At 44.2% G+C, this 25,878-nt stretch overlaps 17 non-coding genes and 1 pseudogene across 17 annotated transcripts; all 18 read left to right on the forward strand.

Moving 5' to 3' along the window:
• Window positions 1-3,136: 3,136 nt before the first annotated feature.
• Window positions 3,137-3,348, forward strand: LOC141197931 (U2 spliceosomal RNA; annotated as a pseudogene).
• Window positions 3,349-4,463: 1,115 nt separating this feature from the next.
• LOC141197854 (U2 spliceosomal RNA) lies at window positions 4,464-4,654 on the forward strand. The gene has a single exon (XR_012269881.1). It is a non-coding gene; the product is annotated as a U2 spliceosomal RNA (small nuclear RNA).
• A 1,115-nt stretch (window positions 4,655-5,769) lies between these two features.
• Window positions 5,770-5,960, forward strand: LOC141198143 (U2 spliceosomal RNA). The gene has a single exon (XR_012270104.1). It is a non-coding gene; the product is annotated as a U2 spliceosomal RNA (small nuclear RNA).
• A 1,115-nt stretch (window positions 5,961-7,075) lies between these two features.
• LOC141198145 (U2 spliceosomal RNA) lies at window positions 7,076-7,266 on the forward strand. The gene has a single exon (XR_012270106.1). It is a non-coding gene; the product is annotated as a U2 spliceosomal RNA (small nuclear RNA).
• Window positions 7,267-8,381: 1,115 nt separating this feature from the next.
• LOC141198146 (U2 spliceosomal RNA) lies at window positions 8,382-8,572 on the forward strand. Its single transcript, XR_012270107.1, has one exon. It is a non-coding gene; the product is annotated as a U2 spliceosomal RNA (small nuclear RNA).
• A 1,115-nt stretch (window positions 8,573-9,687) lies between these two features.
• LOC141198147 (U2 spliceosomal RNA) lies at window positions 9,688-9,878 on the forward strand. The gene has a single exon (XR_012270108.1). It is a non-coding gene; the product is annotated as a U2 spliceosomal RNA (small nuclear RNA).
• Window positions 9,879-10,993: 1,115 nt separating this feature from the next.
• LOC141198148 (U2 spliceosomal RNA) lies at window positions 10,994-11,184 on the forward strand. Its single transcript, XR_012270109.1, has one exon. It is a non-coding gene; the product is annotated as a U2 spliceosomal RNA (small nuclear RNA).
• A 1,115-nt stretch (window positions 11,185-12,299) lies between these two features.
• On the forward strand, window positions 12,300-12,490 carry LOC141198149 (U2 spliceosomal RNA). Its single transcript, XR_012270110.1, has one exon. It is a non-coding gene; the product is annotated as a U2 spliceosomal RNA (small nuclear RNA).
• Window positions 12,491-13,605: 1,115 nt separating this feature from the next.
• LOC141198150 (U2 spliceosomal RNA) lies at window positions 13,606-13,796 on the forward strand. Its single transcript, XR_012270111.1, has one exon. It is a non-coding gene; the product is annotated as a U2 spliceosomal RNA (small nuclear RNA).
• Window positions 13,797-14,911: 1,115 nt separating this feature from the next.
• LOC141198151 (U2 spliceosomal RNA) lies at window positions 14,912-15,102 on the forward strand. Its single transcript, XR_012270112.1, has one exon. It is a non-coding gene; the product is annotated as a U2 spliceosomal RNA (small nuclear RNA).
• A 1,115-nt stretch (window positions 15,103-16,217) lies between these two features.
• Window positions 16,218-16,408, forward strand: LOC141198152 (U2 spliceosomal RNA). Its single transcript, XR_012270113.1, has one exon. It is a non-coding gene; the product is annotated as a U2 spliceosomal RNA (small nuclear RNA).
• Window positions 16,409-17,522: 1,114 nt separating this feature from the next.
• On the forward strand, window positions 17,523-17,713 carry LOC141198154 (U2 spliceosomal RNA). The gene has a single exon (XR_012270114.1). It is a non-coding gene; the product is annotated as a U2 spliceosomal RNA (small nuclear RNA).
• A 1,115-nt stretch (window positions 17,714-18,828) lies between these two features.
• LOC141198155 (U2 spliceosomal RNA) lies at window positions 18,829-19,019 on the forward strand. The gene has a single exon (XR_012270115.1). It is a non-coding gene; the product is annotated as a U2 spliceosomal RNA (small nuclear RNA).
• Window positions 19,020-20,134: 1,115 nt separating this feature from the next.
• Window positions 20,135-20,325, forward strand: LOC141198157 (U2 spliceosomal RNA). Its single transcript, XR_012270117.1, has one exon. It is a non-coding gene; the product is annotated as a U2 spliceosomal RNA (small nuclear RNA).
• A 1,115-nt stretch (window positions 20,326-21,440) lies between these two features.
• LOC141198158 (U2 spliceosomal RNA) lies at window positions 21,441-21,631 on the forward strand. Its single transcript, XR_012270118.1, has one exon. It is a non-coding gene; the product is annotated as a U2 spliceosomal RNA (small nuclear RNA).
• Window positions 21,632-22,745: 1,114 nt separating this feature from the next.
• Window positions 22,746-22,936, forward strand: LOC141198445 (U2 spliceosomal RNA). Its single transcript, XR_012270395.1, has one exon. It is a non-coding gene; the product is annotated as a U2 spliceosomal RNA (small nuclear RNA).
• A 1,115-nt stretch (window positions 22,937-24,051) lies between these two features.
• Window positions 24,052-24,242, forward strand: LOC141198530 (U2 spliceosomal RNA). The gene has a single exon (XR_012270477.1). It is a non-coding gene; the product is annotated as a U2 spliceosomal RNA (small nuclear RNA).
• Window positions 24,243-25,357: 1,115 nt separating this feature from the next.
• On the forward strand, window positions 25,358-25,548 carry LOC141198159 (U2 spliceosomal RNA). Its single transcript, XR_012270119.1, has one exon. It is a non-coding gene; the product is annotated as a U2 spliceosomal RNA (small nuclear RNA).
• Window positions 25,549-25,878: the final 330 nt, after the last annotated feature.

Raw genomic sequence — 25,878 nt, forward strand, 5'->3', positions numbered from 1 at the left:
TTAGATAAATTATGTTTAGAATTACCTGGTAGGATCCCTGTGATAGTAACAGGTGATTTTAACTGTGTAACTGAGGGGAAAGTTGATGCCTCAGGAAAAAAATTGGCAAACATTATTTCTGATTTTTTCTTTTTTGATGCTGCTGAGGTTTATTTGGGGAAGCCACCACCACCAACCTATAAAGCTGACAGGGGTGGGATAACATCTAGGATTGATAGGATGTTTTTTTCTAAAAATATAATATGTGATGGTTTTTCTCAATTTTCAGTTCCTTTTTCGGACCATGTGTGCCTGAAAGGTGAGTTTAGAGGGGATTTAAGGCGGGTGCATGGGAGAGGTGTGTGGAAATTGAATGTGAGTTTGCTTGAGGATGAGAGAATTGTGAATGATTTTAAGAAAAAATATAGTTGGTGTAAATCTCAAAAGAGTAAGTTTGAAAGTGTGTTGGTGTGGTGGGATTGGATGAAGCATGAAGTGCAAAAGTTTTTTCGTCGATGGGGCTATAAAAAGGTTGCCATGGTTAGGAGTCAATATAAAGATTTAATGATGAGGGTGGAATGGCTGGAGAAAATGAGGATGTGTGGTGTGGATGTGGATGATTTGTTAAGAAGTGCGAGAGAGGATTTGAAGAGGACTTTGGAGAGGAAGGGAAGGGAAATAATTTTTAGGTCAAAGGTGGTCCATCTTGATAAAGATGAAAAGTGTTCAAGATATTTCTTTAAAAAAATAAATGGTAAGAAGGAGGGTATGGAGGAGATTTTTGATGTGGATGGTGTTTGTGTGAGTGGGGAGGATGTAATGAAGGAAGTGGTCACGTTTTATGCTGAGTTGTTTGGCAGGAAGTGGGTGGATGAGAGTTTGAAAGAAGAAGTGCTTAAGACTTTGGATTGTAAGGTGGATAAGGATGGATGTTCTGGTCTATGTGAGGCAGTGATTGAGGAGGAAGTTAAGAAAGCGGTGTTTGGTGCAAGGAAAAATGTGACGCCTGGGAAGGATGGTTTGCCTGTGGAGCTATATGTTATGATGTGGGAAGTGATGGGTATGGATTTAGTGGAAGTGTGTCAGTTTATGTGGGAGAATGGGATGCTTGCGGGTTCAATGAAGGAGGGAGTGGTGGTCTTAATCCATAAGAAAGGGGATAAAAGGTGTTTGAGTAATTGGAGGCCAATTACGCTTCTGAACGCCGATTACAAGGTATTCAGTAAAATTTTGGCGTGTCGGATGCGTGTGGTTATAGCTGATGTGATTGGTAAAGATCAAGTGTGTGCAGTGCCTGGTAGATGTATGACGGATAATCTGTGTCTTTTAAGAGATGTGTTGTGGGATTGTAAAGTAAGAAAGCAGAAGTGTATGGTGATGGCTGTTGACTTTGAAAAGGCGTTTGATCGCGTGTCTCATGTGTTTCTATTTGAGGTTTTGCGTAGAATGGGTTTTCCGGAGAAATTTGTGCGTGCCGTGAGAGGATTGTATGGGGAGGTGGTGAGTGAATTTCTGGTGAATGGGTTTTTGAGTGAGAAAGTGTGTATTAGGTCTGGTGTGAGGCAAGGTTGTCCCATGTCACCGGTATTATTTGTGTGTGTGATTGAGCCACTGCTGTGTATGATTCGGAAAGAGAAAGTGGTGCGTGGTTTGTTAGTGCCAGGGAGTGGTGGAATGACTGTGAAAGTCTTAGGATATATGGATGATGTAGTAGTGGTGAGTGAGAGTGTGGCCTCTATGGAGAGAGTAAAATTGTTGTTGAATTTTTTTTGTGGCGCGTCAGCGTTTCGTGTGAATTGGAACAAATGCATGTTTAAATGTTTTGGTGACAATAGGATTAAGATGGATGGTGTGGCTGGTGTGGATGGTGCAATTAAAGTGTTGGGAGTTTTTTTTAATGATGATTTGAAAGGTTATGAGAGTTGGGATGAATGTGGTGAGCGGATTGTGCGGAAGATGAATTTTTGGAAGTTACGTTCTTTGTCTTTGGTAGGGAAGGTTCTTATTATTAAGGCTGTTATTCTCCCTATTTTGCTTTATGTTTCTTGTATTTTTCCAGTGCCCTATAGGAAAATTAAAAAAGTGGAGAAACTAATTTTTGTGTTTTTTTGGGGGAGTAGGATGGAAAGACTTAAGAGAGAGATTTTGTTTAAGCAATATTTGTATGGGGGACTGAAGTTTCCGAATATTGAAGTGTTTCTAACATTGCATTTTATTAAGACTACGGTCATTTTGATTGGGAAGAATAATAAAGGGGCATTTATGTGTAAGTATTTGGCTGGATGGATGCTGTATGGTCTGAATTGGGTGAAGCGTGATAAGAATGTGCCTGTTGCTTTTAAGTGTCCTGAGTGGTATGGTTTGATTGAGAAGTTTGTGAGGAAGAATGATTTGTTAGCAGTTGCAATGAAAGACTTTACGTTTGTTAAGAAGGTGATGGGGAAGATGTGTGTGAATGAGTGTGAGAGTAATGTGGTGGGATTGCGTTCTATGAAGTTGCGCGGGTATGGAAGAAGTTAAGCATTCAAGGTGTGTCGAATAGACAGCGAGATATAGTTTGGATGGGCCTTCATAATATTTTGCCAGTGAGGGATTTTCAGAAGAAAAGAGATCTCATAAGATCTGCAGTATGTCCAAGGGATGGTTGTGGAGCGAATGAGACGGTGAGGCACCTTATGTGGGATTGTAATTTTGCGTATGATGTGTGGAAAGGTGTGGGTGGACTGTGTAAAGGGGTTGCTGGTGTGAAGTTTATTGATTGGAGAGTGGCTATGTTTGGTTTTGGTGCTAGTCGTCGTGGCCTAGAAAGGATGATGTGGTTTATTATGGTGTGTGTGCAGGAGAGCTTGTGGGATGTGACAAATTTGTGTGTGTTTAAAAGAGTAAATTTAACAGTAAATGATTGTATTAGGTTGATCTTAGCAAGACTATATGTAATCTATTTGTGGGATACAAGAGAAGGTGGTGGTGGTGGAACAGATTCTGAAGGTGTGTGGAAATACCTTAAGTGGCAGGATATGGTTAAATACCGTTGATATTTTTTCTGGAAATGTCTCTGGCATAGGATTACTTGTTTGTATTTTTGTTGAATAATACTTTAATAAAGAAACCACAATGATGTTTATGAAGTGGCAGTATAACTTATGACGAAGTCTGGTTAACTGTTTGCTTATATCTAAACCTGAGTGGTTTTAAAAAAAAAAAAAAAAAAAAAAATCTGTTCTTATCAGTTTAATATCTGATACGTCCCCTATCTGGGGACCATATATTAAATGGATTTTTAGAACAGGGAGATGGAAAAAGAGCTTGCTCTGTCCACTCCACGCATTGACCTGGTATTGCAGTATCTCCAGGACCGGTGCACCCCTTCTTTAATGCAGTTTCTAAAATCAGAAAGAAGTGAATTCAATGTTTTTTGTTCATTTTGCTTGTTTGTCGGATTTTGGGATGGACTCTTTGGCTTTGCTTTTCTTCTCCTCATTGGATTTTTCATGTTCAAAGTTGCAGAAGCCAGATTACAAGCTCATTTTGGTTCAACTTCAGCAACTGTGCATTGCATTGCCATGTAATGTGATGCAATGCTATCTTTCTAGCTCTCCCTTTTTACTACCTTTTGGATAAACAGACATATTAGGCAAGCATTTTGGAGCTTTCACCTAAATAACTACAGGTGGTGAGATAAGCTGCACAATATAATTGACCTTTCAGTATATTGTTGCACACACACCATCTATTTAGCAAATGCCCTTGTTATCAACAGCAGCCTTTTAAACTCACCTGAGCTAACAGGTATGTGCGCTGGTTACTCTGCTGCGCTTAAAATTTCTTTTTTGGTTTGCTACAATGCCTTTTCTGAAACGTTGTCTCCTTCTGCTGGAACACTGACTTCTTTCATTTAATGCCTGCAGACTATAAAAGAGAACCCAACCCAAAAAGTTTGGTTGATTAGTCTGTGGCATTCTGTTAAACTGTTGCTTATGGCGGTCTCTGTGAGCTTCTCAGCGACATTCAGCCAGCCAGGTATCCTGCCTGCAGTAGATGGAATGTGGCAATGGAACGCTGGCTGCGCGTGTCATAATAGGCTCTGAGCCTTTATATACCTGTGCACAGCAGCAGCCACCTTCAGTCTGCTGCTGGACAGCCAGCAGCAGCAGCAGCAGGAGAGGTATGTAATCAGGAGCCCTCCTGCTAAGGGTAGACAGCTGCTCGTTCCACCCCACCCCCCGCCTTAATTGGTTCTCCTCCCTTTCAACGGTGTTGAGGCGGGTGGGAACAGCAGGGGGTGAAGGTGCTGTGTTTAAAGAGGTGGAGTTATGCAGATCTAAAACGCGTGGATTGCAGCAGCAGCAAGCCGAAAAGTGCAGGCATGTAAGGGATCTAGAGGTTGACAACATGTCTTCTTAACGGGAGTCCAGGAGCTCATCTCCACAAATGGACTTTTCAGGATCCTTGGGTGGCTCCGTAGTTTGAAACCAATTCTGGTTATCGCTTCTCGGCCTTTTGGCTAAGATCAAGTGTAGTATCTGTTCTTATCAGTTTAATATCTGATACGTCCCCTCTCTGGGAACCATATATTAAATGGATTTTTAGAACAGGGAGATGGAAAAAGAGCTTGCTCTGTCCACTCCATGCATTGACCTGGTATTGCAGTATCTCCAGGACCGGTGCACCCCTTCTTTAATGCAGTTTCTAAAATCAGAAAGAATTGAATTCAATGTTTTTTGTTCATTTTGCTTGTTTGTCGGATTTTGGGATGGACTCTTTGGCTTTGCTTTTCTTCTCCTCATTGGATTTTTCATGTTCAAAGTTGCAGAAGCCAGATTACAAGCTCATTTTGGTTCAACTTCAGCAACTGTGCATTGCATTGCCATGTAATGTGATGCAATGCTATCTTTCTAGCTCTCCCTTTTTACTTCCTTTTGGATAAACAGACATATTAGGCAAGCATTTTGGAGCTTTCACCTAAATAACTACAGGTGGTGAGATAAGCTGCACAATATAATTGACCTTTCAGTATATTGTTGCACACACACCATCTATTTAGCAAATGCCCTTGTTATCAACAGCAGCCTTTTAAACTCACCTGAGCTAACAGGTATGTGCGCTGGTTACTCTGCTGCGCTTAAAATTTCTTTTTTGGTTTGCTACAATGCCTTTTCTGAAACGTTGTCTCCTTCTGCTGGAACACTGACTTCTTTCATTTAATGCCTGCAGACTATAAAAGAGAACCCAACCCAAAAAGTTTGGTTGATTAGTCTGTGGCATTCTGTTAAACTGTTGCTTATGGCGGTCTCTGTGAGCTTCTCAGCGACATTCAGCCAGCCAGGTATCCTGCCTGCAGTAGATGGAATGTGGCAATGGAACGCTGGCTGCGCGTGTCATAATAGGCTCTGAGCCTTTATATACCTGTGCACAGCAGCAGCCACCTTCAGTCTGCTGCTGGACAGCCAGCAGCAGCAGCAGCAGGAGAGGTATGTAATCAGGAGCCCTCCTGCTAAGGGTAGACAGCTGCTCGTTCCACCCCACCCCCCGCCTTAATTGGTTCTCCTCCCTTCCAACGGTGTTGAGGCGGGTGGGAACAGCAGGGGGTGAAGGTGCTGTGTTTAAAGAGGTGGAGTTATGCAGATCTAAAACGCGTGGATTGCAGCAGCAGCAAGCCGAAAAGTGCAGGCATGTAAGGGATCTAGAGGTTGACAACATGTCTTCTTAACGGGAGTCCAGGAGCTCATCTCCACAAATGGACTTTTCAGGATCCTTGGGTGGCTCCGTAGTTTGAAACCAATTCTGGTTATCGCTTCTCGGCCTTTTGGCTAAGATCAAGTGTAGTATCTGTTCTTATCAGTTTAATATCTGATACGTCCCCTATCTGGGGACCATATATTAAATGGATTTTTAGAACAGGGAGATGGAAAAAGAGCTTGCTCTGTCCACTCCACGCATTGACCTGGTATTGCAGTATCTCCAGGACCGGTGCACCCCTTCTTTAATGCAGTTTCTAAAATCAGAAAGAATTGAATTCAATGTTTTTTGTTCATTTTGCTTGTTTGTCGGATTTTGGGATGGACTCTTTGGCTTTGCTTTTCTTCTCCTCATTGGATTTTTCATGTTCAAAGTTGCAGAAGCCAGATTACAAGCTCATTTTGGTTCAACTTCAGCAACTGTGCATTGCATTGCCATGTAATGTGATGCAATGCTATCTTTCTAGCTCTCCCTTTTTACTTCCTTTTGGATAAACAGACATATTAGGCAAGCATTTTGGAGCTTTCACCTAAATAACTACAGGTGGTGAGATAAGCTGCACAATATAATTGACCTTTCAGTATATTGTTGCACACACACCATCTATTTAGCAAATGCCCTTGTTATCAACAGCAGCCTTTTAAACTCACCTGAGCTAACAGGTATGTGCGCTGGTTACTCTGCTGCGCTTAAAATTTCTTTTTTGGTTTGCTACAATGCCTTTTCTGAAACGTTGTCTCCTTCTGCTGGAACACTGACTTCTTTCATTTAATGCCTGCAGACTATAAAAGAGAACCCAACCCAAAAAGTTTGGTTGATTAGTCTGTGGCATTCTGTTAAACTGTTGCTTATGGCGGTCTCTGTGAGCTTCTCAGCGACATTCAGCCAGCCAGGTATCCTGCCTGCAGTAGATGGAATGTGGCAATGGAACGCTGGCTGCGCGTGTCATAATAGGCTCTGAGCCTTTATATACCTGTGCACAGCAGCAGCCACCTTCAGTCTGCTGCTGGACAGCCAGCAGCAGCAGCAGCAGGAGAGGTATGTAATCAGGAGCCCTCCTGCTAAGGGTAGACAGCTGCTCGTTCCACCCCACCCCCCGCCTTAATTGGTTCTCCTCCCTTCCAACGGTGTTGAGGCGGGTGGGAACAGCAGGGGGTGAAGGTGCTGTGTTTAAAGAGGTGGAGTTATGCAGATCTAAAACGCGTGGATTGCAGCAGCAGCAAGCCGAAAAGTGCAGGCATGTAAGGGATCTAGAGGTTGACAACATGTCTTCTTAACGGGAGTCCAGGAGCTCATCTCCACAAATGGACTTTTCAGGATCCTTGGGTGGCTCCCTAGTTTGAAACCAATTCTGGTTATCGCTTCTCGGCCTTTTGGCTAAGATCAAGTGTAGTATCTGTTCTTATCAGTTTAATATCTGATACGTCCCCTATCTGGGGACCATATATTAAATGGATTTTTAGAACAGGGAGATGGAAAAAGAGCTTGCTCTGTCCACTCCACGCATTGACCTGGTATTGCAGTATCTCCAGGACCGGTGCACCCCTTCTTTAATGCAGTTTCTAAAATCAGAAAGAATTGAATTCAATGTTTTTTGTTCATTTTGCTTGTTTGTCGGATTTTGGGATGGACTCTTTGGCTTTGCTTTTCTTCTCCTCATTGGATTTTTCATGTTCAAAGTTGCAGAAGCCAGATTACAAGCTCATTTTGGTTCAACTTCAGCAACTGTGCATTGCATTGCCATGTAATGTGATGCAATGCTATCTTTCTAGCTCTCCCTTTTTACTTCCTTTTGGATAAACAGACATATTAGGCAAGCATTTTGGAGCTTTCACCTAAATAACTACAGGTGGTGAGATAAGCTGCACAATATAATTGACCTTTCAGTATATTGTTGCACACACACCATCTATTTAGCAAATGCCCTTGTTATCAACAGCAGCCTTTTAAACTCACCTGAGCTAACAGGTATGTGCGCTGGTTACTCTGCTGCGCTTAAAATTTCTTTTTTGGTTTGCTACAATGCCTTTTCTGAAACGTTGTCTCCTTCTGCTGGAACACTGACTTCTTTCATTTAATGCCTGCAGACTATAAAAGAGAACCCAACCCAAAAAGTTTGGTTGATTAGTCTGTGGCATTCTGTTAAACTGTTGCTTATGGCGGTCTCTGTGAGCTTCTCAGCGACATTCAGCCAGTCAGGTATCCTGCCTGCAGTAGATGGAATGTGGCAATGGAACGCTGGCTGCGCGTGTCATAATAGGCTCTGAGCCTTTATATACCTGTGCACAGCAGCAGCCACCTTCAGTCTGCTGCTGGACAGCCAGCAGCAGCAGCAGCAGGAGAGGTATGTAATCAGGAGCCCTCCTGCTAAGGGTAGACAGCTGCTCGTTCCACCCCACCCCCCGCCTTAATTGGTTCTCCTCCCTTCCAACGGTGTTGAGGCGGGTGGGAACAGCAGGGGGTGAAGGTGCTGTGTTTAAAGAGGTGGAGTTATGCAGATCTAAAACGCGTGGATTGCAGCAGCAGCAAGCCGAAAAGTGCAGGCATGTAAGGGATCTAGAGGATGACAACATGTCTTCTTAACGGGAGTCCAGGAGCTCATCTCCACAAATGGACTTTTCAGGATCCTTGGGTGGCTCCGTAGTTTGAAACCAATTCTGGTTATCGCTTCTCGGCCTTTTGGCTAAGATCAAGTGTAGTATCTGTTCTTATCAGTTTAATATCTGATACGTCCCCTATCTGGGGACCATATATTAAATGGATTTTTAGAACAGGGAGATGGAAAAAGAGCTTGCTCTGTCCACTCCACGCATTGACCTGGTATTGCAGTATCTCCAGGACCGGTGCACCCCTTCTTTAATGCAGTTTCTAAAATCAGAAAGAATTGAATTCAATGTTTTTTGTTCATTTTGCTTGTTTGTCGGATTTTGGGATGGACTCTTTGGCTTTGCTTTTCTTCTCCTCATTGGATTTTTCATGTTCAAAGTTGCAGAAGCCAGATTACAAGCTCATTTTGGTTCAACTTCAGCAACTGTGCATTGCATTGCCATGTAATGTGATGCAATGCTATCTTTCTAGCTCTCCCTTTTTACTTCCTTTTGGATAAACAGACATATTAGGCAAGCATTTTGGAGCTTTCACCTAAATAACTACAGGTGGTGAGATAAGCTGCACAATATAATTGACCTTTCAGTATATTGTTGCACACACACCATCTATTTAGCAAATGCCCTTGTTATCAACAGCAGCCTTTTAAACTCACCTGAGCTAACAGGTATGTGCGCTGGTTACTCTGCTGCGCTTAAAATTTCTTTTTTGGTTTGCTACAATGCCTTTTCTGAAACGTTGTCTCCTTCTGCTGGAACACTGACTTCTTTCATTTAATGCCTGCAGACTATAAAAGAGAACCCAACCCAAAAAGTTTGGTTGATTAGTCTGTGGCATTCTGTTAAACTGTTGCTTATGGCGGTCTCTGTGAGCTTCTCAGCGACATTCAGCCAGCCAGGTATCCTGCCTGCAGTAGATGGAATGTGGCAATGGAACGCTGGCTGCGCGTGTCATAATAGGCTCTGAGCCTTTATATACCTGTGCACAGCAGCAGCCACCTTCAGTCTGCTGCTGGACAGCCAGCAGCAGCAGCAGCAGGAGAGGTATGTAATCAGGAGCCCTCCTGCTAAGGGTAGACAGCTGCTCGTTCCACCCCACCCCCCGCCTTAATTGGTTCTCCTCCCTTCCAACGGTGTTGAGGCGGGTGGGAACAGCAGGGGGTGAAGGTGCTGTGTTTAAAGAGGTGGAGTTATGCAGATCTAAAACGCGTGGATTGCAGCAGCAGCAAGCCGAAAAGTGCAGGCATGTAAGGGATCTAGAGGTTGACAACATGTCTTCTTAACGGGAGTCCAGGAGCTCATCTCCACAAATGGACTTTTCAGGATCCTTGGGTGGCTCCGTAGTTTGAAACCAATTCTGGTTATCGCTTCTCGGCCTTTTGGCTAAGATCAAGTGTAGTATCTGTTCTTATCAGTTTAATATCTGATACGTCCCCTATCTGGGGACCATATATTAAATGGATTTTTAGAACAGGGAGATGGAAAAAGAGCTTGCTCTGTCCACTCCACGCATTGACCTGGTATTGCAGTATCTCCAGGACCGGTGCACCCCTTCTTTAATGCAGTTTCTAAAATCAGAAAGAATTGAATTCAATGTTTTTTGTTCATTTTGCTTGTTTGTCGGATTTTGGGATGGACTCTTTGGCTTTGCTTTTCTTCTCCTCATTGGATTTTTCATGTTCAAAGTTGCAGAAGCCAGATTACAAGCTCATTTTGGTTCAACTTCAGCAACTGTGCATTGCATTGCCATGTAATGTGATGCAATGCTATCTTTCTAGCTCTCCCTTTTTACTTCCTTTTGGATAAACAGACATATTAGGCAAGCATTTTGGAGCTTTCACCTAAATAACTACAGGTGGTGAGATAAGCTGCACAATATAATTGACCTTTCAGTATATTGTTGCACACACACCATCTATTTAGCAAATGCCCTTGTTATCAACAGCAGCCTTTTAAACTCACCTGAGCTAACAGGTATGTGCGCTGGTTACTCTGCTGCGCTTAAAATTTCTTTTTTGGTTTGCTACAATGCCTTTTCTGAAACGTTGTCTCCTTCTGCTGGAACACTGACTTCTTTCATTTAATGCCTGCAGACTATAAAAGAGAACCCAACCCTAAAAGTTTGGTTGATTAGTCTGTGGCATTCTGTTAAACTGTTGCTTATGGCGGTCTCTGTGAGCTTCTCAGCGACATTCAGCCAGCCAGGTATCCTGCCTGCAGTAGATGGAATGTGGCAATGGAACGCTGGCTGCGCGTGTCATAATAGGCTCTGAGCCTTTATATACCTGTGCACAGCAGCAGCCACCTTCAGTCTGCTGCTGGACAGCCAGCAGCAGCAGCAGCAGGAGAGGTATGTAATCAGGAGCCCTCCTGCTAAGGGTAGACAGCTGCTCGTTCCACCCCACCCCCCGCCTTAATTGGTTCTCCTCCCTTCCAACGGTGTTGAGGCGGGTGGGAACAGCAGGGGGTGAAGGTGCTGTGTTTAAAGAGGTGGAGTTATGCAGATCTAAAACGCGTGGATTGCAGCAGCAGCAAGCCGAAAAGTGCAGGCATGTAAGGGATCTAGAGGTTGACAACATGTCTTCTTAACGGGAGTCCAGGAGCTCATCTCCACAAATGGACTTTTCAGGATCCTTGGGTGGCTCCGTAGTTTGAAACCAATTCTGGTTATCGCTTCTCGGCCTTTTGGCTAAGATCAAGTGTAGTATCTGTTCTTATCAGTTTAATATCTGATACGTCCCCTATCTGGGGACCATATATTAAATGGATTTTTAGAACAGGGAGATGGAAAAAGAGCTTGCTCTGTCCACTCCACGCATTGACCTGGTATTGCAGTATCTCCAGGACCGGTGCACCCCTTCTTTAATGCAGTTTCTAAAATCAGAAAGAATTGAATTCAATGTTTTTTGTTCATTTTGCTTGTTTGTCGGATTTTGGGATGGACTCTTTGGCTTTGCTTTTCTTCTCCTCATTGGATTTTTCATGTTCAAAGTTGCAGAAGCCAGATTACAAGCTCATTTTGGTTCAACTTCAGCAACTGTGCATTGCATTGCCATGTAATGTGATGCAATGCTATCTTTCTAGCTCTCCCTTTTTACTTCCTTTTGGATAAACAGACATATTAGGCAAGCATTTTGGAGCTTTCACCTAAATAACTACAGGTGGTGAGATAAGCTGCACAATATAATTGACCTTTCAGTATATTGTTGCACACACACCATCTATTTAGCAAATGCCCTTGTTATCAACAGCAGCCTTTTAAACTCACCTGAGCTAACAGGTATGTGCGCTGGTTACTCTGCTGCGCTTAAAATTTCTTTTTTGGTTTGCTACAATGCCTTTTCTGAAACGTTGTCTCCTTCTGCTGGAACACTGACTTCTTTCATTTAATGCCTGCAGACTATAAAAGAGAACCCAACCCAAAAAGTTTGGTTGATTAGTCTGTGGCATTCTGTTAAACTGTTGCTTATGGCGGTCTCTGTGAGCTTCTCAGCGACATTCAGCCAGCCAGGTATCCTGCCTGCAGTAGATGGAATGTGGCAATGGAACGCTGGCTGCGCGTGTCATAATAGGCTCTGAGCCTTTATATACCTGTGCACAGCAGCAGCCACCTTCAGTCTGCTGCTGGACAGCCAGCAGCAGCAGCAGCAGGAGAGGTATGTAATCAGGAGCCCTCCTGCTAAGGGTAGACAGCTGCTCGTTCCACCCCACCCCCCGCCTTAATTGGTTCTCCTCCCTTCCAACGGTGTTGAGGCGGGTGGGAACAGCAGGGGGTGAAGGTGCTGTGTTTAAAGAGGTGGAGTTATGCAGATCTAAAACGCGTGGATTGCAGCAGCAGCAAGCCGAAAAGTGCAGGCATGTAAGGGATCTATAGGTTGACAACATGTCTTCTTAACGGGAGTCCAGGAGCTCATCTCCACAAATGGACTTTTCAGGATCCTTGGGTGGCTCCGTAGTTTGAAACCAATTCTGGTTATCGCTTCTCGGCCTTTTGGCTAAGATCAAGTGTAGTATCTGTTCTTATCAGTTTAATATCTGATACGTCCCCTATCTGGGGACCATATATTAAATGGATTTTTAGAACAGGGAGATGGAAAAAGAGCTTGCTCTGTCCACTCCACGCATTGACCTGGTATTGCAGTATCTCCAGGACCGGTGCACCCCTTCTTTAATGCAGTTTCTAAAATCAGAAAGAATTGAATTCAATGTTTTTTGTTCATTTTGCTTGTTTGTCGGATTTTGGGATGGACTCTTTGGCTTTGCTTTTCTTCTCCTCATTGGATTTTTCATGTTCAAAGTTGCAGAAGCCAGATTACAAGCTCATTTTGGTTCAACTTCAGCAACTGTGCATTGCATTGCCATGTAATGTGATGCAATGCTATCTTTCTAGCTCTCCCTTTTTACTTCCTTTTGGATAAACAGACATATTAGGCAAGCATTTTGGAGCTTTCACCTAAATAACTACAGGTGGTGAGATAAGCTGCACAATATAATTGACCTTTCAGTATATTGTTGCACACACACCATCTATTTAGCAAATGCCCTTGTTATCAACAGCAGCCTTTTAAACTCACCTGAGCTAACAGGTATGTGCGCTGGTTACTCTGCTGCGCTTAAAATTTCTTTTTTGGTTTGCTACAATGCCTTTTCTGAAACGTTGTCTCCTTCTGCTGGAACACTGACTTCTTTCATTTAATGCCTGCAGACTATAAAAGAGAACCCAACCCTAAAAGTTTGGTTGATTAGTCTGTGGCATTCTGTTAAACTGTTGCTTATGGCGGTCTCTGTGAGCTTCTCAGCGACATTCAGCCAGCCAGGTATCCTGCCTGCAGTAGATGGAATGTGGCAATGGAACGCTGGCTGCGCGTGTCATAATAGGCTCTGAGCCTTTATATACCTGTGCACAGCAGCAGCCACCTTCAGTCTGCTGCTGGACAGCCAGCAGCAGCAGCAGCAGGAGAGGTATGTAATCAGGAGCCCTCCTGCTAAGGGTAGACAGCTGCTCGTTCCACCCCACCCCCCGCCTTAATTGGTTCTCCTCCCTTCCAACGGTGTTGAGGCGGGTGGGAACAGCAGGGGGTGAAGGTGCTGTGTTTAAAGAGGTGGAGTTATGCAGATCTAAAACGCGTGGATTGCAGCAGCAGCAAGCCGAAAAGTGCAGGCATGTAAGGGATCTAGAGGTTGACAACATGTCTTCTTAACGGGAGTCCAGGAGCTCATCTCCACAAATGGACTTTTCAGGATCCTTGGGTGGCTCCGTAGTTTGAAACCAATTCTGGTTATCGCTTCTCGGCCTTTTGGCTAAGATCAAGTGTAGTATCTGTTCTTATCAGTTTAATATCTGATACGTCCCCTATCTGGGGACCATATATTAAATGGATTTTTAGAACAGGGAGATGGAAAAAGAGCTTGCTCTGTCCACTCCACGCATTGACCTGGTATTGCAGTATCTCCAGGACCGGTGCACCCCTTCTTTAATGCAGTTTCTAAAATCAGAAAGAATTGAATTCAATGTTTTTTGTTCATTTTGCTTGTTTGTCGGATTTTGGGATGGACTCTTTGGCTTTGCTTTTCTTCTCCTCATTGGATTTTTCATGTTCAAAGTTGCAGAAGCCAGATTACAAGCTCATTTTGGTTCAACTTCAGCAACTGTGCATTGCATTGCCATGTAATGTGATGCAATGCTATCTTTCTAGCTCTCCCTTTTTACTTCCTTTTGGATAAACAGACATATTAGGCAAGCATTTTGGAGCTTTCACCTAAATAACTACAGGTGGTGAGATAAGCTGCACAATATAATTGACCTTTCAGTATATTGTTGCACACACACCATCTATTTAGCAAATGCCCTTGTTATCAACAGCAGCCTTTTAAACTCACCTGAGCTAACAGGTATGTGCGCTGGTTACTCTGCTGCGCTTAAAATTTCTTTTTTGGTTTGCTACAATGCCTTTTCTGAAACGTTGTCTCCTTCTGCTGGAACACTGACTTCTTTCATTTAATGCCTGCAGACTATAAAAGAGAACCCAACCCAAAAAGTTTGGTTGATTAGTCTGTGGCATTCTGTTAAACTGTTGCTTATGGCGGTCTCTGTGAGCTTCTCAGCGACATTCAGCCAGCCAGGTATCCTGCCTGCAGTAGATGGAATGTGGCAATGGAACGCTGGCTGCGCGTGTCATAATAGGCTCTGAGCCTTTATATACCTGTGCACAGCAGCAGCCACCTTCAGTCTGCTGCTGGACAGCCAGCAGCAGCAGCAGCAGGAGAGGTATGTAATCAGGAGCCCTCCTGCTAAGGGTAGACAGCTGCTCGTTCCACCCCACCCCCCGCCTTAATTGGTTCTCCTCCCTTCCAACGGTGTTGAGGCGGGTGGGAACAGCAGGGGGTGAAGGTGCTGTGTTTAAAGAGGTGGAGTTATGCAGATCTAAAACGCGTGGATTGCAGCAGCAGCAAGCCGAAAAGTGCAGGCATGTAAGGGATCTAGAGGTTGACAACATGTCTTCTTAACGGGAGTCCAGGAGCTCATCTCCACAAATGGACTTTTCAGGATCCTTGGGTGGCTCCGTAGTTTGAAACCAATTCTGGTTATCGCTTCTCGGCCTTTTGGCTAAGATCAAGTGTAGTATCTGTTCTTATCAGTTTAATATCTGATACGTCCCCTATCTGGGGACCATATATTAAATGGATTTTTAGAACAGGGAGATGGAAAAAGAGCTTGCTCTGTCCACTCCACGCATTGACCTGGTATTGCAGTATCTCCAGGACCGGTGCACCCCTTCTTTAATGCAGTTTCTAAAATCAGAAAGAATTGAATTCAATGTTTTTTGTTCATTTTGCTTGTTTGTCGGATTTTGGGATGGACTCTTTGGCTTTGCTTTTCTTCTCCTCATTGGATTTTTCATGTTCAAAGTTGCAGAAGCCAGATTACAAGCTCATTTTGGTTCAACTTCAGCAACTGTGCATTGCATTGCCATGTAATGTGATGCAATGCTATCTTTCTAGCTCTCCCTTTTTACTTCCTTTTGGATAAACAGACATATTAGGCAAGCATTTTGGAGCTTTCACCTAAATAACTACAGGTGGTGAGATAAGCTGCACAATATAATTGACCTTTCAGTATATTGTTGCACACACACCATCTATTTAGCAAATGCCCTTGTTATCAACAGCAGCCTTTTAAACTCACCTGAGCTAACAGGTATGTGCGCTGGTTACTCTGCTGCGCTTAAAATTTCTTTTTTGGTTTGCTACAATGCCTTTTCTGAAACGTTGTCTCCTTCTGCTGGAACACTGACTTCTTTCATTTAATGCCTGCAGACTATAAAAGAGAACCCAACCCAAAAAGTTTGGTTGATTAGTCTGTGGCATTCTGTTAAACTGTTGCTTATGGCGGTCTCTGTGAGCTTCTCAGCGACATTCAGCCAGCCAGGTATCCTGCCTGCAGTAGATGGAATGTGGCAATGGAACGCTGGCTGCGCGTGTCATAATAGGCTCTGAGCCTTTATATACCTGTGCACAGCAGCAGCCACCTTCAGTCTGCTGCTGGACAGCCAGCAGCAGCAGCAGCAGGAGAGGTATGTAATCAGGAGCCCTCCTGCTAAGGGTAGACAGCTGCTCGTTCCACCCCACCCCCCGCCTTAATTGGTTCTCCTCCCTTCCAACGGTGTTGAGGCGGGTGGGAACAGCAGGGGGTGAAGGTGCTGTGTTTAAAGAGGTGGAGTTATGCAGATCTAAAACGCGTGGATTGCAGCAGCAGCAAGCCGAAAAGTGCAGGCATGTAAGGGATCTAGAGGTTGACAACATGTCTTCTTAACGGGAGTCCAGGAGCTCATCTCCACAAATGGACTTTTCAGGATCCTTGGGTGGCTCCGTAGTTTGAAACCAATTCTGGTTATCGCTTCTCGGCCTTTTGGCTAAGATCAAGTGTAGTATCTGTTCTTATCAGTTTAATATCTGATACGTCCCCTATCTGGGGACCATATATTAAATGGATTTTTAGAACAGGGAGATGGAAAAAGAGCTTGCTCTGTCCACTCCACGCATTGACCTGGTATTGCAGTATCTCCAGGACCGGTGCACCCCTTCTTTAATGCAGTTTCTAAAATCAGAAAGAATTGAATTCAATGTTTTTTGTTCATTTTGCTTGTTTGTCGGATTTTGGGATGGACTCTTTGGCTTTGCTTTTCTTCTCCTCATTGGATTTATCATGTTCAAAGTTGCAGAAGCCAGATTACAAGCTCATTTTGGTTCAACTTCAGCAACTGTGCATTGCACTGCCATGTAATGTGATGCAATGCTATCTTTCTAGCTCTCCCTTTTTACTTCCTTTTGGATAAACAGACATATTAGGCAAGCATTTTGGAGCTTTCACCTAAATAACTACAGGTGGTGAGATAAGCTGCACAATATAATTGACCTTTCAGTATATTGTTGCACACACACCATCTATTTAGCAAATGCCCTTGTTATCAACAGCAGCCTTTTAAACTCACCTGAGCTAACAGGTATGTGCGCTGGTTACTCTGCTGCGCTTAAAATTTCTTTTTTGGTTTGCTACAATGCCTTTTCTGAAACGTTGTCTCCTTCTGCTGGAACACTGACTTCTTTCATTTAATGCCTGCAGACTATAAAAGAGAACCCAACCCAAAAGTTTGGTTGATTAGTCTGTGGCATTCTGTTAAACTGTTGCTTATGGCGGTCTCTGTGAGCTTCTCAGCGACATTCAGCCAGCCAGGTATCCTGCCTGCAGTAGATGGAATGTGGCAATGGAACGCTGGCTGCGCGTGTCATAATAGGCTCTGAGCCTTTATATACCTGTGCACAGCAGCAGCCACCTTCAGTCTGCTGCTGGACAGCCAGCAGCAGCAGCAGCAGGAGAGGTATGTAATCAGGAGCCCTCCTGCTAAGGGTAGACAGCTGCTCGTTCCACCCCACCCCCCGCCTTAATTGGTTCTCCTCCCTTCCAACGGTGTTGAGGCGGGTGGGAACAGCAGGGGGTGAAGGTGCTGTGTTTAAAGAGGTGGAGTTATGCAGATCTAAAACGCGTGGATTGCAGCAGCAGCAAGCCGAAAAGTGCAGGCATGTAAGGGATCTAGAGGTTGACAACATGTCTTCTTAACGGGAGTCCAGGAGCTCATCTCCACAAATGGACTTTTCAGGATCCTTGGGTGGCTCCGTAGTTTGAAACCAATTCTGGTTATCGCTTCTCGGCCTTTTGGCTAAGATCAAGTGTAGTATCTGTTCTTATCAGTTTAATATCTGATACGTCCCCTATCTGGGGACCATATATTAAATGGATTTTTAGAACAGGGAGATGGAAAAAGAGCTTGCTCTGTCCACTCCACGCATTGACCTGGTATTGCAGTATCTCCAGGACCGGTGCACCCCTTCTTTAATGCAGTTTCTAAAATCAGAAAGAATTGAATTCAATGTTTTTTGTTCATTTTGCTTGTTTGTCGGATTTTGGGATGGACTCTTTGGCTTTGCTTTTCTTCTCCTCATTGGATTTTTCATGTTCAAAGTTGCAGAAGCCAGATTACAAGCTCATTTTGGTTCAACTTCAGCAACTGTGCATTGCATTGCCATGTAATGTGATGCAATGCTATCTTTCTAGCTCTCCCTTTTTACTTCCTTTTGGATAAACAGACATATTAGGCAAGCATTTTGGAGCTTTCACCTAAATAACTACAGGTGGTGAGATAAGCTGCACAATATAATTGACCTTTCAGTATATTGTTGCACACACACCATCTATTTAGCAAATGCCCTTGTTATCAACAGCAGCCTTTTAAACTCACCTGAGCTAACAGGTATGTGCGCTGGTTACTCTGCTGCGCTTAAAATTTCTTTTTTGGTTTGCTACAATGCCTTTTCTGAAACGTTGTCTCCTTCTGCTGGAACACTGACTTCTTTCATTTAATGCCTGCAGACTATAAAAGAGAACCCAACCCAAAAAGTTTGGTTGATTAGTCTGTGGCATTCTGTTAAACTGTTGCTTATGGCGGTCTCTGTGAGCTTCTCAGCGACATTCAGCCAGCCAGGTATCCTGCCTGCAGTAGATGGAATGTGGCAATGGAACGCTGGCTGCGCGTGTCATAATAGGCTCTGAGCCTTTATATACCTGTGCACAGCAGCAGCCACCTTCAGTCTGCTGCTGGACAGCCAGCAGCAGCAGCAGCAGGAGAGGTATGTAATCAGGAGCCCTCCTGCTAAGGGTAGACAGCTGCTCGTTCCACCCCACCCCCCGCCTTAATTGGTTCTCCTCCCTTCCAACGGTGTTGAGGCGGGTGGGAACAGCAGGGGGTGAAGGTGCTGTGTTTAAAGAGGTGGAGTTATGCAGATCTAAAACGCGTGGATTGCAGCAGCAGCAAGCCGAAAAGTGCAGGCATGTAAGGGATCTAGAGGTTGACAACATGTCTTCTTAACGGGAGTCCAGGAGCTCCTCTCCACAAATGGACTTTTCAGGATCCTTGGGTGGCTCCGTAGTTTGAAACCAATTCTGGTTATCGCTTCTCGGCCTTTTGGCTAAGATCAAGTGTAGTATCTGTTCTTATCAGTTTAATATCTGATACGTCCCCTATCTGGGGACCATATATTAAATGGATTTTTAGAACAGGGAGATGGAAAAAGAGCTTGCTCTGTCCACTCCACGCATTGACCTGGTATTGCAGTATCTCCAGGACCGGTGCACCCCTTCTTTAATGCAGTTTCTAAAATCAGAAAGAATTGAATTCAATGTTTTTTGTTCATTTTGCTTGTTTGTCGGATTTTGGGATGGACTCTTTGGCTTTGCTTTTCTTCTCCTCATTGGATTTTTCATGTTCAAAGTTGCAGAAGCCAGATTACAAGCTCATTTTGGTTCAACTTCAGCAACTGTGCATTGCATTGCCATGTAATGTGATACAATGCTATCTTTCTAGCTCTCCCTTTTTACTTCCTTTTGGATAAACAGACATATTAGGCAAGCATTTTGGAGCTTTCACCTAAATAACTACAGGTGGTGAGATAAGCTGCACAATATAATTGACCTTTCAGTATATTGTTGCACACACACCATCTATTTAGCAAATGCCCTTGTTATCAACAGCAGCCTTTTAAACTCACCTGAGCTAACAGGTATGTGCGCTGGTTACTCTGCTGCGCTTAAAATTTCTTTTTTGGTTTGCTACAATGCCTTTTCTGAAACGTTGTCTCCTTCTGCTGGAACACTGACTTCTTTCATTTAATGCCTGCAGACTATAAAAGAGAACCCAACCCAAAAAGTTTGGTTGATTAGTCTGTGGCATTCTGTTAAACTGTTGCTTATGGCGGTCTCTGTGAGCTTCTCAGCGACATTCAGCCAGCCAGGTATCCTGCCTGCAGTAGATGGAATGTGGCAATGGAACGCTGGCTGCGCGTGTCATAATAGGCTCTGAGCCTTTATATACCTGTGCACAGCAGCAGCCACCTTCAGTCTGCTGCTGGACAGCCAGCAGCAGCAGCAGCAGGAGAGGTATGTAATCAGGAGCCCTCCTGCTAAGGGTAGACAGCTGCTCGTTCCACCCCACCCCCCGCCTTAATTGGTTCTCCTCCCTTCCAACGGTGTTGAGGCGGGTGGGAACAGCAGGGGGTGAAGGTGCTGTGTTTAAAGAGGTGGAGTTATGCAGATCTAAAACGCGTGGATTGCAGCAGCAGCAAGCCGAAAAGTGCAGGCATGTAAGGGATCTAGAGGTTGACAACATGTCTTCTTAACGGGAGTCCAGGAGCTCATCTCCACAAATGGACTTTTCAGGATCCTTGGGTGGCTCCGTAGTTTGAAACCAATTCTGGTTATCGCTTCTCGGCCTTTTGGCTAAGATCAAGTGTAGTATCTGTTCTTATCAGTTTAATATCTGATACGTCCCCTATCTGGGGACCATATATTAAATGGATTTTTAGAACAGGGAGATGGAAAAAGAGCTTGCTCTGTCCACTCCACGCATTGACCTGGTATTGCAGTATCTCCAGGACCGGTGCACCCCTTCTTTAATGCAGTTTCTAAAATCAGAAAGAATTGAATTCAATGTTTTTTGTTCATTTTGCTTGTTTGTCGGATTTTGGGATGGACTCTTTGGCTTTGCTTTTCTTCTCCTCATTGGATTTTTCATGTTCAAAGTTGCAGAAGCCAGATTACAAGCTCATTTTGGTTCAACTTCAGCAACTGTGCATTGCATTGCCATGTAATGTGATGCAATGCTATCTTTCTAGCTCTCCCTTTTTACTTCCTTTTGGATAAACAGACATATTAGGCAAGCATTTTGGAGCTTTCACCTAAATAACTACAGGTGGTGAGATAAGCTGCACAATATAATTGACCTTTCAGTATATTGTTGCACACACACCATCTATTTAGCAAATGCCCTTGTTATCAACAGCAGCCTTTTAAACTCACCTGAGCTAACAGGTATGTGCGCTGGTTACTCTGCTGCGCTTAAAATTTCTTTTTTGGTTTGCTACAATGCCTTTTCTGAAACGTTGTCTCCTTCTGCTGGAACACTGACTTCTTTCATTTAATGCCTGCAGACTATAAAAGAGAACCCAACCCAAAAAGTTTGGTTGATTAGTCTGTGGCATTCTGTTAAACTGTTGCTTATGGCGGTCTCTGTGAGCTTCTCAGCGACATTCAGCCAGCCAGGTATCCTGCCTGCAGTAGATGGAATGTGGCAATGGAACGCTGGCTGCGCGTGTCATAATAGGCTCTGAGCCTTTATATACCTGTGCACAGCAGCAGCCACCTTCAGTCTGCTGCTGGACAGCCAGCAGCAGCAGCAGCAGGAGAGGTATGTAATCAGGAGCCCTCCTGCTAAGGGTAGACAGCTGCTCGTTCCACCCCACCCCCCGCCTTAATTGGTTCTCCTCCCTTCCAACGGTGTTGAGGCGGGTGGGAACAGCAGGGGGTGAAGGTGCTGTGTTTAAAGAGGTGGAGTTATGCAGATCTAAAACGCGTGGATTGCAGCAGCAGCAAGCCGAAAAGTGCAGGCATGTAAGGGATCTAGAGGTTGACAACATGTCTTCTTAGCGGGAGTCCAGGAGCTCATCTCCACAAATGGACTTTTCAGGATCCTTGGGTGGCTCCGTAGTTTGAAACCAATTCTGGTTATCGCTTCTCGGCCTTTTGGCTAAGATCAAGTGTAGTATCTGTTCTTATCAGTTTAATATCTGATACGTCCCCTATCTGGGGACCATATATTAAATGGATTTTTAGAACAGGGAGATGGAAAAAGAGCTTGCTCTGTCCACTCCACGCATTGACCTGGTATTGCAGTATCTCCAGGACCGGTGCACCCCTTCTTTAATGCAGTTTCTAAAATCAGAAAGAATTGAATTCAATGTTTTTTGTTCATTTTGCTTGTTTGTCGGATTTTGGGATGGACTCTTTGGCTTTGCTTTTCTTCTCCTCATTGGATTTTTCATGTTCAAAGTTGCAGAAGCCAGATTACAAGCTCATTTTGGTTCAACTTCAGCAACTGTGCATTGCATTGCCATGTAATGTGATGCAATGCTATCTTTCTAGCTCTCCCTTTTTACTTCCTTTTGGATAAACAGACATATTAGGCAAGCATTTTGGAGCTTTCACCTAAATAACTACAGGTGGTGAGATAAGCTGCACAATATAATTGACCTTTCAGTATATTGTTGCACACACACCATCTATTTAGCAAATGCCCTTGTTATCAACAGCAGCCTTTTAAACTCACCTGAGCTAACAGGTATGTGCGCTGGTTACTCTGCTGCGCTTAAAATTTCTTTTTTGGTTTGCTACAATGCCTTTTCTGAAACGTTGTCTCCTTCTGCTGGAACACTGACTTCTTTCATTTAATGCCTGCAGACTATAAAAGAGAACCCAACCCAAAAAGTTTGGTTGATTAGTCTGTGGCATTCTGTTAAACTGTTGCTTATGGCGGTCTCTGTGAGCTTCTCAGCGACATTCAGCCAGCCAGGTATCCTGCCTGCAGTAGATGGAATGTGGCAATGGAACGCTGGCTGCGCGTGTCATAATAGGCTCTGAGCCTTTATATACCTGTGCACAGCAGCAGCCACCTTCAGTCTGCTGCTGGACAGCCAGCAGCAGCAGCAGAGGAGAGGTATGTAATCAGGAGCCCTCCTGCTAAGGGTAGACAGCTGCTCGTTCCACCCCACCCCCCGCCTTAATTGGCTCTCCTCCCTTCCAACGGTGTTGAGGCGGGTGGGAACAGCAGGGGGTGAAGGTGCTGTGTTTAAAGAGGTGGAGTTATGCAGATCTAAAACGCGTGGATTGCAGCAGCAGCAAGCCGAAAAGTGCAGGCATGTAAGGGATCTAGAGGTTGACAACATGTCTTCTTAACGGGAGTCCAGGAGCTCATCTCCACAAATGGACTTTTCAGGATCCTTGGGTGGCTCCGTAGTTTGAAACCAATTCTGGTTATCGCTTCTCGGCCTTTTGGCTAAGATCAAGTGTAGTATCTGTTCTTATCAGTTTAATATCTGATACGTCCCCTATCTGGGGACCATATATTAAATGGATTTTTAGAACAGGGAGATGGAAAAAGAGCTTGCTCTGTCCACTCCACGCATTGACCTGGTATTGCAGTAACTCCAGGACCGGTGCACCCCTTCTTTAATGCAGTTTCTAAAATCAGAAAGAATTGAATTCAATGTTTTTTGTTCATTTTGCTTGTTTGTCGGATTTTGGGATGGACTCTTTGGCTTTGCTTTTCTTCTCCTCATTGGATTTTTCATGTTCAAAGTTGCAGAAGCCAGATTACAAGCTCATTTTGGTTCAACTTCAGCAACTGTGCATTGCATTGCCATGTAATGTGATGCAATGCTATCTTTCTAGCTCTCCCTTTTTACTTCCTTTTGGATAAACAGACATATTAGGCAAGCATTTTGGAGCTTTCACCTAAATAACTACAGGTGGTGAGATAAGCTGCACAATATAATTGACCTTTCAGTATATTGTTGCACACACACCATCTATTTAGCAAATGCCCTTGTTATCAACAGCAGCCTTTTAAACTCACCTGAGCTAACAGGTATGTGCGCTGGTTACTCTGCTGCGCTTAAAATTTCTTTTTTGGTTTGCTACAATGCCTTTTCTGAAACGTTGTCTCCTTCTGCTGGAACACTGACTTCTTTCATTTAATGCCTGCAGACTATAAAAGAGAACCCAACCCAAAAATTTTGGCTGATTAGTCTGTGGCATTCTGTTAAACTGTTGCTTATGGCGGTCTCTGTGAGCTTCTCAGCGACATTCAGCCAGCCAGGTATCCTGCCTGCAGTAGATGGAATGTGGCAATGGAACGCTGGCTGCGCGTGTCATAATAGGCTCTGAGCCTTTATATACCTGTGCACAGCAGCAGCCACCTTCAGTCTGCTGCTGGACAGCCAGCAGCAGCAGCAGCAGGAGAGGTATGTAATCAGGAGCCCTCCTGCTAAGGGTAGACAGCTGCTCGTTCCACCCCACCCCCCGCCTTAATTGGTTCTCCTCCCTTCCAACGGTGTTGAGGCGGGTGGGAACAGCAGGGGGTGAAGGTGCTGTGTTTAAAGAGGTGGAGTTATGCAGATCTAAAACGCGTGGATTGCAGCAGCAGCAAGCCGAAAAGTGCAGGCATGTAAGGGATCTAGAGGTTGACAACATGTCTTCTTAACGGGAGTCCAGGAGCTCATCTCCACAAATGGACTTTTCAGGATCCTTGGGTGGCTCCGTAGTTTGAAACCAATTCTGGTTATCGCTTCTCGGCCTTTTGGCTAGGATCAAGTGTAGTATCTGTTCTTATCAGTTTAATATCTGATACGTCCCCTATCTGGGGACCATATATTAAATGGATTTTTAGAACAGGGAGATGGAAAAAGAGCTTGCTCTGTCCACTCCACGCATTGACCTGGTATTGGAGTAACTCCAGGACCGGTGCACCCCTTCTTTAATGCAGTTTCTAAAATCAGAAAGAATTGAATTCAATGTTTTTTGTTCATTTTCCTTGTTTGTCGGATTTTGGGATGGACTCTTTGGCTTTGCTTTTCTTCTCCTCATTGGATTTTTCATGTTCAAAGTTGCAGAAGCCAGATTACAAGCTCATTTTGGTTCAACTTCAGCAACTGTGCATTGCATTGCCATGTAATGTGATGCAATGCTATCTTTCTAGCTCTCCCTTTTTACTTCCTTTTGGATAAACAGACATATTAGGCAAGCATTTTGGAGCTTTCACCTAAATAACTACAGGTGGTGAGATAAGCTGCACAATATAATTGACCTTTCAGTATATTGTTGCACACACACCATCTATTTAGCAAATGCCCTTGTTATCAACAGCAGCCTTTTAAACTCACCTGAGCTAACAGGTATGTGTGCTGGTTACTCTGCTGCGCTTAAAATTTCTTTTTTGGTTTGCTACAATGCCTTTTCTGAAACGTTGTCTCCTTCTGCTGGAACACTGACTTCTTTCATTTAATGCCTGCAGACTATAAAAGAGAACCCAACCCAAAAAGTTTGGTTGATTAGTCTGTGGCATTCTGTTAAACTGTTGCTTATGGCGGTCTCTGTGAGCTTCTCAGCGACATTCAGCCAGCCAGGTATCCTGCCTGCAGTAGATGGAATGTGGCAATGGAACGCTGGCTGCGCGTGTCATAATAGGCTCTGAGCCTTTATATACCTGTGCACAGCAGCAGCCACCTTCAGTCTGCTGCTGGACAGCCAGCAGCAGCAGCAGCAGGAGAGGTATGTAATCAGGAGCCCTCCTGCTAAGGGTAGACAGCTGCTCGTTCCACCCCACCCCCCGCCTTAATTGGTTCTCCTCCCTTCCAACGGTGTTGAGGCGGGTGGGAACAGCAGGGGGTGAAGGTGCTGTGTTTAAAGAGGTGGAGTTATGCAGATCTAAAACGCGTGGATTGCAGCAGCAGCAAGCCGAAAAGTGCAGGCATGTAAGGGATCTAGAGGTTGACAACATGTCTTCTTAACGGGAGTCCAGGAGCTCATCTCCACAAATGGACTTTTCAGGATCCTTGGGTGGCTCCGTAGTTTGAAACCAATTCTGGTTATCGCTTCTCGGCCTTTTGGCTAAGATCAAGTGTAGTATCTGTTCTTATCAGTTTAATATCTGATACGTCCCCTATCTGGGGACCATATATTAAATGGATTTTTAGAACAGGGAGATGGAAAAAGAGCTTGCTCTGTCCACTCCACGCATTGACCTGGTATTGCAGTATCTCCAGGACCGGTGCACCCCTTCTTTAATGCAGTTTCTAAAATCAGAAAGAATTGAATTCAATGTTTTTTGTTCATTTTGCTTGTTTGTCGGATTTTGGGATGGACTCTTTGGCTTTGCTTTTCTTCTCCTCATTGGATTTTTCATGTTCAAAGTTGCAGAAGCCAGATTACAAGCTCATTTTGGTTCAACTTCAGCAACTGTGCATTGCATTGCCATGTAATGTGATGCAATGCTATCTTTCTAGCTCTCCCTTTTTACTTCCTTTTGGATAAACAGACATATTAGGCAAGTATTTTGGAGCTTTCACCTAAATAACTACAGGTGGTGAGATAAGCTGCACAATATAATTG

This window comes from Phyllobates terribilis, unplaced genomic scaffold (assembly GCF_046119375.1).
Source record: "Phyllobates terribilis strain yellow unplaced genomic scaffold, ASM4611937v1 Scaffold_94__1_contigs__length_6153435, whole genome shotgun sequence".
Classification (NCBI taxonomy): domain Eukaryota; kingdom Metazoa; phylum Chordata; class Amphibia; order Anura; family Dendrobatidae; genus Phyllobates; species Phyllobates terribilis.